This window comes from Bos taurus, chromosome 14 (assembly GCF_002263795.3).
Source record: "Bos taurus isolate L1 Dominette 01449 registration number 42190680 breed Hereford chromosome 14, ARS-UCD2.0, whole genome shotgun sequence".
In the NCBI taxonomy this organism is placed as follows: Eukaryota; Metazoa; Chordata; class Mammalia; order Artiodactyla; family Bovidae; genus Bos; species Bos taurus.
The window spans coordinates 58,737,468-58,748,214 of record NC_037341.1 but is presented as its reverse complement, the minus strand read 5'-3'; the positions used below and the strand labels follow the sequence as shown (position 1 = coordinate 58,748,214).

General features: G+C 39.3%; 1 long non-coding RNA gene across 1 annotated transcript; it reads left to right on the top strand.

The window, feature by feature from the left end:
• Nucleotides 1-3,139: 3,139 nt before the first annotated feature.
• LOC132342164 (uncharacterized) lies at nucleotides 3,140-9,142 on the top strand. Its single transcript, XR_009490412.1, has 3 exons — nucleotides 3,140-3,496; nucleotides 6,816-7,006; nucleotides 7,434-9,142. It is a non-coding gene; the product is annotated as an uncharacterized lncRNA (long non-coding RNA).
• Nucleotides 9,143-10,747: the final 1,605 nt, after the last annotated feature.

Sequence of the window (10,747 nt, the reverse complement as noted above, 5' to 3'; positions counted from 1 at the left end):
CAAAGTGATTCAATTATATGTATATGTGTGTATGTATATATATTCAGGTATATGTACTCAGTTATATGTATATGTGTCAGTTTTTTGTGAAAACAAAAAGTGAAAGTGAAAGTCGCTCAGTCGTGTCCTACTTTTTGCAACCCCAAGGACTATACAGTCCATGGAATTCTCCAGGCCAGAATACTGGAGTGGGTAGCCTTTCTCTTCTCCATACATATAACATTCAGTTATATGTGTGTGTATATACACACACACACATACATACATGTGCTTAGTCACTCAGTCATGTCTTTGCAACCCCATGGACTGTAGCCCACCAGGTGCCTCTGTCCACGGAATTCTGCAGGCAAGAATATTGGAGTGGGTTGCCATCCCCTTCTCCAGGGGATCTTCCCAACTCAGGGATTGAACCTGGGTCTCCTGTACTGCAAACAGATTCTTTTATATATACATATATATGTATATATTCTCTTTTAGATTTTTTCCTTTATATGTTAGAATAAGATACTGAGCAGAGTTCCCTGTGGTATACACTACATCCTGTTGGTTATCTAGTTTATATATAGCAGTATATATTTTAATCTCAAAACTCCTAATTTATCGTCCCCTCTTCCACAATCACCTTTGAGAACCATCAGTTTGTTTTCTTTGTCTCTGAGTCTTTCTGTTTTGTAAATAAGTTTGCTTATATCATTTGTTTAGATTCCTCATGTGAGTGACATCATATTGTATTTGTCTGTCTCTGCGCATTCATCTTCTGAGTCAGCACGCTTTGTTAATGGTCCTCCATCTGTGCAGCCACCTGGAAGTGTCCCCCGGAGAGAAAGACTTCGTGATCCAAGGGCCCCCTTTCCTTGAGTTCATTCTCTTAAGAATCATAAACCTGCACTGCCAGTCTTCCTACATCTAAATAGCATCTAGCTATTTTGAATACTTTCTTCACTTATATAATTGTTCTGGCAAAAGGTTGAGCCATATTTAATATGTTCTATCATAGCCGGAAGTAGGATTCTCTAAGAACATATTTTATGTTTGTTTCTTGCCTTAGGAATAACTGGAACATCCGGATTATATAAATTCAAACTCCAAATAATTTAATTTACCTCCTACAGGATGTCTGTCTTGTCTTCTCCCTGTGTTAACTGGCATATTGCTTCTAGACCACCCTTTCACTGAATGTATAAAGCTTTTATCAAGGGAGGTCTGTTTTTTTCATTAGTTGATGAGGGCTAAAACCTAAATCCCTCGATTACAGAGTCTGGATTTCCCTTCCGTAATAGTCACAGTTTCATCACATTGCTCTGATTACAGTGCCTCGAATAAACAAGCAGTTAGTTCTATTTTATGGTATACTGATTAGCCCACTCATGGAGTAATGTTTGTTTTGATTGTTCCTTATTAAGAGGAAGATACACTGTCTTCAGTTACCAAGAAGCAGATTCTAAAATGAGGACTAATGTGAAAGTGATTTATTAAGGAAGGGCTCTGAGAAGATGGATGAGGAAGATTTCTTGGAAGCAGGACAGGGAGGGAGAGGACGCTGAGCAGGAGGTACTTTAAACCTCAATTTTACCTGGCTCTGCAGGGAAGCTTTCGAGTGAGAGACCTCAGAGTTATCCAGAATTGAGACAACTTTGTCACTGACCTGGGTTTTCAAACTTCCCATCTGTGATTTCTTGGCCAAAAGCCTTGAGGATGAGCAATAAATTCCCAGATGCACCAGTTTTCACCTGTCCACAAGAGTCTCCTGCAGCCCAAGGACATTCCTCTAAGAAATAGACCAGACAAAGCATACCCAAACACAGGGAGGGAACCACCACCCCAGTAAAAAGGGGTGCACAAGCCATGGTATTATATATGACTGACTGAGTGATAGGGTGTTTATCCAAGATGCTACAATATTCCAAGGGAGGGAAAAATAGTCTTTAAATAGTATCTTGTGAAAAGGTATTCAATCTGGTCTATGTGGTCTCAAGAAGGTAAACTAAAATTTCTGGATGAAAGGAACCTCTGAAAGGTTAGAACTTCTCAAAACGTTTTAGCAGAATTCCCTGTAGATGCCACAGGGGGGGTGGAAACATCTTTATATTATTACTGTTATAGGTGTCAAGATCCTCTCCCCAGCACATCATACCATTAGAAGCAAGGTAAGGTGTGATTACCAAAACTTCCAAATTGTAAGCAAGTTAGACAATCAAGCTTTCAGATTTGATCTCTGAAGATATTTTAAGAAAAAGGGCATATATCCTACTAACTGCAAACCGTCAAACTTCTACAAAATTACACAGTTATTAAAATAATGCATTCTGCTATCAGTTTCTTATTTTCCCTGTGTCACCATTCAACATCTATTCAAACTTCTGAAATGGTTTAGGTCCATGATAATTTGGAGCTAGAAAAATGAATAGGAAAGGAAAAAGAAAAAAACTCACTTCTATACTTTCCTGCTTTCTTGTTTGCAGCACTATGAAATAAGTAAAGGGAATCACATAAAATCTCAGGAGAAGGAGGCCACTACCCAATCTGGGGACCTTCTGAGAACTTCCTTTTTTTTCACTTCTCTCTTTCCACTGTTGTTTTTTTTAATAGCTTTGTATACTTGTGAGCCTGTAGGCATAAACATTTTAAGTGTGGAGGACGGGCCTCTAAAAGAAGACTTGAGGGACTTCTGGCTAAATGTAAGTAAAGAAAAATCCCCTCACTCTGATCAAAACCACCAAGTACCACCACTCTGAGGAGAATTTGCCTTTGAGAATTAGGCCAATGGGGTGGTCAGAAATTGAGAGAGAGGGACAACCATTTTCTGTTTCTAATGGTCCATGTCCAATCCTTCAAACTGAGGCTTTATCAAAATAAAATTTATTTTTTTTATTTTTTTAGAGAGCAGAAAATCCTCACTCGCAGGAGCTATTTAAAGTCTCTGGCCTTGCATTGAAACCGCGGATTTGGCAGGAGCAGGTTTCAGCTGGATTTTCTGGGCAGTAAGTAATGCAGCAGCAAATTTACTCTTTTTAATATAATGGCAACCATCGTTGGAAGGAAAGCGAATGACTGCAGGCGGTGCCAAATTTTAAATGAAAAATCTAACTATAGCTGTTCCCTGCTCTTGCTGGGAGACCGCTGAATGATTGTGCGGGAAGCCAGGGTGAAGGGTGACCTCAGCCTGCCTGCTTTGGAGACTAACTCACAGGGTAGCTGAGGTCAGCTCGCCCCACACTTGGCCCCTGGGGAGGATTTGCAGTCGTGTGACAATGGGAGCAGCCTGGAATTGAAAAGCAACTTAGCTCGGTTGAACCCACGTAGAGCTGGTATCCAGCAAGGGAGGTTTCCTCTTTGATCTCTGAGCCCTTGAGCTGAGACATGAGAAAGAATCAGAGTTATAAAATAAGAACCCAACTTACTGTGTAAGCCAGCCAGCGAGGCTCTGGGGCCTTTCCGGATTCTGTACAGGGCCTGATGGAGCCAAGCAGACATCATGGTGTACATTCATCCTTATGTAAGTGAGGGGGAAAGACTTTTCATTGGAAAAGACTCTGATGCTGGGAGGGATTGGGGGCAGGAGGAGAAGGGGACAACAGAGGATGAGATGGCTGGATGGCATCACTGACTCGATGGACGTGAGTCTGGGTGAACTCCGGGAGTTGGTGATGGATAGGGAGGCCTGGCGTGCTGCAATTCATGGGGTCGCAAAGAGTCGGACCCAACTGAGCGACTGAACTAACTAACTAAGTGAGGAGAAGCACCTACTTAAGCTGTTTACTTATAGTGATTTTGCTTTTCACTCCATTTTTCTATCCCTTGACCTTCCATTCCACCTTAAAAAATGAATTGCTTTATGAAAGCAGACTTTGTGAATAATGATGTTAAGTCTCAGGGAATGACTCTCTACCAGTCTAAAAGTAGATATTTGGAGTAGAGGGTACAGTCTTGAGCTAAACTGGAATTAAGTTATATCAGAGTGTGTTTGATAGAGTGATTTTCACTCTAGGGCAACTTTACCCTCGTTCATCACCCTGGACCAAGTTGGAAGACGGCTAACTTATGCAGGATGAGTTCCCAGATGTCATTAAGAGAATCACTGGGGAGAAAGGATATCTTCCTAGACAGGTTTTTAATGCAGAAAAAAATGTCCTGTTCTGGAAAAATAAAGTGCCACAAAGGGTATCTATTAGTACAGAAGATAAACGAGCACCAGGATTTAAGGCAGGAAGGAAGAGTCTAATGCTACTGTTTTGTACAAATACAGTCCAGTTTATGATCAGTTCTGCAACTGCCCTGATCTACAAAGCTGCTTATGTGTGACCCTTGAAGGAAAAGACACTGTCAGCTGCCAGTCTTTTGGTTGAACAACAAGAAGTGCTGGACAACAAGAACCCTTTTTTCTGGATTGTTTCTATCTATGGTCCTTTCCATCTGTTTTCCTTGGACAATGCCCGTAGTCATGCAGAACTTTATGAGCTCAACACCGAAGGGGTCAAAGTGGTCTGCTCATCCTCAAACACAATGTCTCTAAAGCAGCCGCTAGATTAGGGAGTCACAGGACCTTTGAGGCTCATTCCACATGGTATTGTAAAAGGATCATCAACAACACTACAGAAGAGAACTCCAATAGAACATCATGAAGGTCTGGAAGGATCACACCATCAAAGGTGTCATCATTGTTATGGAAAAAGCTGTGAACAGCGACAAGCCCCAAACAGTAAATTCTTGCCATGTCCAGATGTTGTGTATGGCTTCAAAGAATTTATAACAGAGGCAATCAAGAAAATTGAGAAAGAGACTGAATATAAGCAAAAAATATGAGGGTGTTGGTGAGGGTTTTAGATATGAATCTTCGAGAAATTCAGGAGTGAATAGACACCGCACCAGAAATTAATAGAAGATGACCTGATAAAAATGAGTGCTTCCAAACCAGTGCAGGCGATGAGGAAAAGGACATAGAAGAAGAAGTGCCAGAGAACAAATAGATATCCTACAGTCTGGCAGAAGAGTTTCAACTGTTCAAGACTGCTTTAGACTTCTTTTACAACAGGGACCCTTCTATGATATGGACACTGAAGCTAAAGCAAATGGTGGAAGAAAGATTAGTAACGTGTAGAAGCATCTGAAAAGAAATACAAAAGCAATAGAGTCAGACAGAGATTATGATGGATTTCCGTGAAATGACAGGAAGTGTGCCTGTCTCTCCTGTCTCCCCTTCCACCTCCTCCTCCTCTCCCACCTCTGTGACCCCTGACTCAGCAAGACCAGTCTCTCCTCTTTCTCTTCCTCAAACTACTCAACGTGAAGATGATAAGGATGAAGATCTTGAAGATGATCTTCTTGCATTTAATAGTAAACAATCATCATACCATACAGATAATATTAATAAACATATCTGCTGTGTATGTGTGTGAGAGGCATTGTTTGAAAATCTAGTGACTGTACAGTAAGCACTGTATGAGAGGTTTCTGTGTCATTATCATCATGACCTAAATATTCATCGTGTACATCATGTGCAAGACTTGTACAGGATAGTCTGTCCTCATATAGGCTGAAGATGAGAGATATTTAATGCGAAATTAATAATGTATTAGTTTTGCTACTATTTCATAACTTTTGCTTTCAGTGAATCACCTTACCAAACAGCAGTGGTCCCTAACTTTTTGGCACCAGGGACCGCTTTTGTAGAAGACAATTTTTCCATGGATTGGAGTGGGAAGGATGGTTTCAGGATGATTCAAGAACATTACATTTGTTGTGCACTTTATTTCTATTATTATTACATCAGTTCCACCTCAGATCATCTAGAATTAGATCCTGTAGGTTGGGGGCCCCTGCCATACAGTATGCCTGTCTCTCTCATAATTTAAGAAATTTCATATCAGCCTAGCATCACAAGTAAGCGGCTTAAAAAAAAAGTACCAATGTTTATAGTACTGTCTTATGACTATGATACTGTATGCCCCAAAAATTTTATAATGATTTATTCAGGGTATAGGCTAGCTTACCATGAAGCAACGCACTGGACTAACATAAAGCAATCATTTTGCTGTTGCTTCGTTATCAGGGCATGAATCCTTATACCTTTGAATAAATATAAATTTCTTTTTCACATATCTTTGTTTTTGATGTCTAATGTTAGTAATATGTGTAACATCTAGTGTATCATGTGAGATAATATTGATGTAAGTACTGACAGTCAATTCATCTTGTAAACAAATGATATAAATTTATCATATTGATAAATACAGTGCAGAACTGTAAGTGTATTTTCCCTTATGATTTTCTTGATACACTTTCTTTTCTCTAGGTCTCTTTATTGTAAAAATATATATGGCATATAATACATATGCCATACAAAATATGTGTTAATTGACTTTTTATGTCATCAGTAAGGCTTCGAGTTAATAGCTGGCTATTAGTAGTTAAGTTATTGGGGTGTCAGAAGTTTTTGACTGTACCTCTAACCCCCACATTGTTCAATGGTCAACTGTACTATTTATACATTGCAGTAGTAGTTTTCTAAAAACCTGAATGCCAGCTAAGCAAAACTGAAAGCAACATGAATTCTTAAAAAACCCCTGTAAGGACACTATAGTTTGATCTCATCTACACATTTTTCTACCAAAAAAAAAAAAATGCTGTTCTTTAAGAAGTACTTCACATGGTTATCTCATTTAAACTTCACAGCAGCTCTATGGAGCAGATATGATTAGCTGCACTTTAGAGTTAGGTAGCTTAGACTTTGCAAAGTTAAGAAGTATGTCCAAGACCACAGGATCAATATGTAGAAAGACTAAAATTCAGCTCCTATTTGTCTCTGTGGCTCACAGACTTGATCAAGGTGCCACGCAACACACCATTAGGACTGCCATGTTGATCGTAAGGCCATGAGGATGAAAACAGAAAGCCAGCTTTGGAAGGCAGCAAAATAGAAGGAAAGAAAGGACCTGGATCTTTCATAATATCATTGATACATAAATCCCTGGAACTATCTACTTCCAGACATCTTCCTAAGGGAACAGTAAGTATTTTTTCCTTTCCTAGTAAAATTCCAAGTGAACCATGCAGTAAGTATTGTCAAGAGCACATACCTGTGCAGCTCAAACCCTGATTCAGATGCAGAACATTATCATCCCTGTAGGAATTTCCTTTATGCCTCCTCCCAGTCAACCTCTATACCATCCTACCTAACCAGGCAATCACTGCTGTGATTTTCTTTTTATGCACCGTAAATTAACATTGCTTGTTCCAGAACCCATATAAATGGAATCCTACAATATGTAGTCTTGGATAAGGCTTATTTCACTCAACGTGTAACGGGAGTAGTTCGTTGCTTTTATTGTTGAGTATTCCTTGGAAGAAAAGCTATGTCAAACATAGTATATTAAAAAGCAGAGACATTACTTTATTGACAAAGGTCTATATAGTAAAAGCTATGTTTTTTCCAGTAGTCATATACAGATGTGAGAGTTGGACCATAAAGAAGGATGAGCGCTGAAGAATTGATGCTTTCGAACTGTGGTGTTGGAGAAGACCAACCAGTCTATCCTAAAGGAAATCAACCCTGAATATTCATTGGAAGGACTAATGCTGAAGCTGAAGCTGTAATACTTTGGCCACCTGATGGGAAGAGCTGGCTCATTAGAAAAAACTTGATCTGGGACGGATTGAAGGCAGAAGGAGATGACAGAGGACAAGATGGTTGGATGGCATCACTGACTCAATGGACCTGAGTTTGAACAAACTCCAGAAGGTGGTGAAGGACAGGGAAACTTGGCATGCTGAAGTCCATGGGGGTCGCAAAGAATGGGGCACAACTGAGCTACTGAACAACAAATTCCATTATACAGGGCTTCCCAGGGCACAGTTGTAAAGAATCTGCCGGCTGATGTAGAAGATACAGGAGATATGGGTTTGGTCTCTTGGTAGGGAAGATCTCCTGGAGGAGGAAATGGCAACCTACTCCAGTATTCTTACCTGGAAAACTCCACGGACAGAGGAACCTGGCAGGCTATAGTCCACAGGGTTGCAAAGAGTCAGATATGACTGAGCATAAGCACAATTCCATTTTACATGGTTTGTTTAATTTGCCTATTGAAAAACCTTGGACTGTTTCTGATAGTCAGAAACTATCAGATAGTCACTCAGTCATGTCCAACTCTTTGCAACCCCATGGATTATAGCCTGCCAGGCTCCTCTGTCCATGGAATTCTCCAGGCAAGAATACTGGAGTGGGTGCTCTTTCCTTCTCCAGGGAATCTTCCCAACCCATGGATCGAACATGGGTCTCCTGCATTACAGGCAGATTCTTTACCATCTGAGTCACCAGAGAAGCCTACTATCAAGAGACATTTCTAAGTATAAAGACAGATCAACTTAGAAAGTATCAGCAGATATATGTTTGACTTTATCTTATAATCTTTGGACTTCCCTGGTGGCTCAGATGGTAAAGCATCTATCTGCAATGCTGGCGACTTGAGTTCGATCCCTGGGTCAGGAAGATCCCCTGGAGAAGGAAATGGCAATCCACTCCAGTACTATTGCCTGGAAAATCCCATGGACAGAGGAGCCTGGTAGGCTGCAGTGACTTCACTTCACTTATAATCTATAAACAATACATTAGAATATGTAATGAATCCACATACCTTTTCCAAAGGAATACCTGCGAAAAGAAATAGCAATAAATTTATAAATGACAATCATCAATCAGATGAAATAATTTAGATGAAGGTTGTCTCTCTTGAAGGAAGTAGTCAGGCAAGTAATCAGGAAGGAAATACAATGTGCTTTTAACTTTGTATGAAAAATTATGTTCAGTTCTGTGTTGCTGAACATAGTTCTGTTTTTGCCACATAAATCCTCTACATCAAATTATTGTCTGAATGCTTTATTAAAACGCCACTTCTGCCTTTGTTTTGGAATCTGTTATTTTCGTTGCCACCTCCTGATCGCTGTCCTCTGAAGCTTCCTTTTTCCCACTGTAGTCTGACACCTTGGTTACCCTCACCCTGTTCCCTGAAGCCTCAACTGCCTTTCTGCAAGCTTGGGTTATTATCGGGGCAGGGAGGGGTGCTGGGCACAATAGTATTCTTTTGTAAGTCTTTTTGTGGACATATGTTTTTATTTCTATAGAATAAATATCTAAATCTGGAATTTCTGGGATAATTCCAGTGTTCAGTTTTATAAAGGTTGGCCAGATCATGTTACAAAGTGGCTGTACATTTTACACAGTAGACAACAATGTAGGAGTGACTGGCTTTTCCACATGATCGCCCACATTCAGTGTTCAGTTTTGTCAGTTTTAGTTCTGGTGAGTGGACAGTGGTATCGCATTATGGTTTTACTTCACATTTCCCTAGTGACCAATAAAGTTGAACGTTGCTATAAAGCTACCATAATCAAGACAGCATGGCATTGGTGAAATTAATGATTAATTAATCAATGAAGCAGAATAGAAGGCCTAGAAATAGGCATACCCAAATATTATCAATTGACTTGTAACAATGGCTGAAAGGCAATCAATGGAGAAAGGACAGTCTTTTCAACAAATAGTGGTGAACAGTTGGATATTCATGTGCAAATTAATGACTTTGTATCCATAGCTTGCAACATGCACAAAAATAAACACAAAACGGATTATAGCTCTAAGTATAAAATCTAAAACTATTAACCTTCTAGAACAAAATGAAGGAGAAAATCATTATTAGTTTTAGGCAGAATTTTTTTGATATAAACATGATCCATTGAAGAAAAAAATAAATTGGACTTTATGAAATTTAAAAATGTTTGTTCTACAGAACTCACTATTGAGAGAATGAAAAGGCAAGCTATAGACTGAAAGAAAGTATTTGCAAATTATACTTCTGAAAAAAAATTTCTATTCAAGATACATTAAGGTCTCCTAAAACTCAGCAATAAAATGAACAGTCCAATTAAAACTTAGTAGTAAAAAAAACAGAAAGATCTGAACAGACTCTCCATCAAAGCAAATACAGAGGGCAAACTGGTGTATGAAAAGATGCTCAACATCATTAGTCATTAGGGGAGTAAAACCGCAGAATGATACTACTGCACATCTATTAGAATGGCTGAAAAATTAAATATCAAACACTGCCAAGGACACAAAGTGACTAGAAGTCATTACAGTGCTAGTAGGAGTACAAAAGACAAAAAAGGGCAAAATAGTGCTGCTAGGAATATAGCCACATTGTGGAATACAGTACAGCATGTTTGTTTTAGTTTTTGCTATGAAGTTAAACATACACTTACGATATGACCCACCAGTTCTCCTTCTGGGTGTTTACTAAAGTGAAAAATGAAAATCTCACACAAAAATCTGTATGTGAATGTTTATAGAAGATAATTTGCACTCACCAAAATTTAGAAATGCCATGGATATTATTCAGTTGGTGAATGCATAAACCAACTGGCACATCCATTAAAAAAAAAAAATTAACGAATCTAAGTGCATTTTGCCAAGCATAAGAAACCAGACTCAAGAGGCTGCATAGAACATGATACCATTTATTGCCAATGGGCTTCTCTGGTGGCTAAGTGGTAAAGATTCTGTCTGTAAATGTAGGAGACATGGGTTTGATCTCTAGGTTGGGAAGATATCCTGAAGGAAGGAATGCCAACCCACTTTAGTATTCTCGTCTGGGAAATCTCATGGACAAAGGAGCCTGGCGGGCTACAGTCCATGGGGTCTCAAAAAGAGTCAGATAGGACTTAGCAAATTGTTGTTGTTGTTTATTGCCAATAT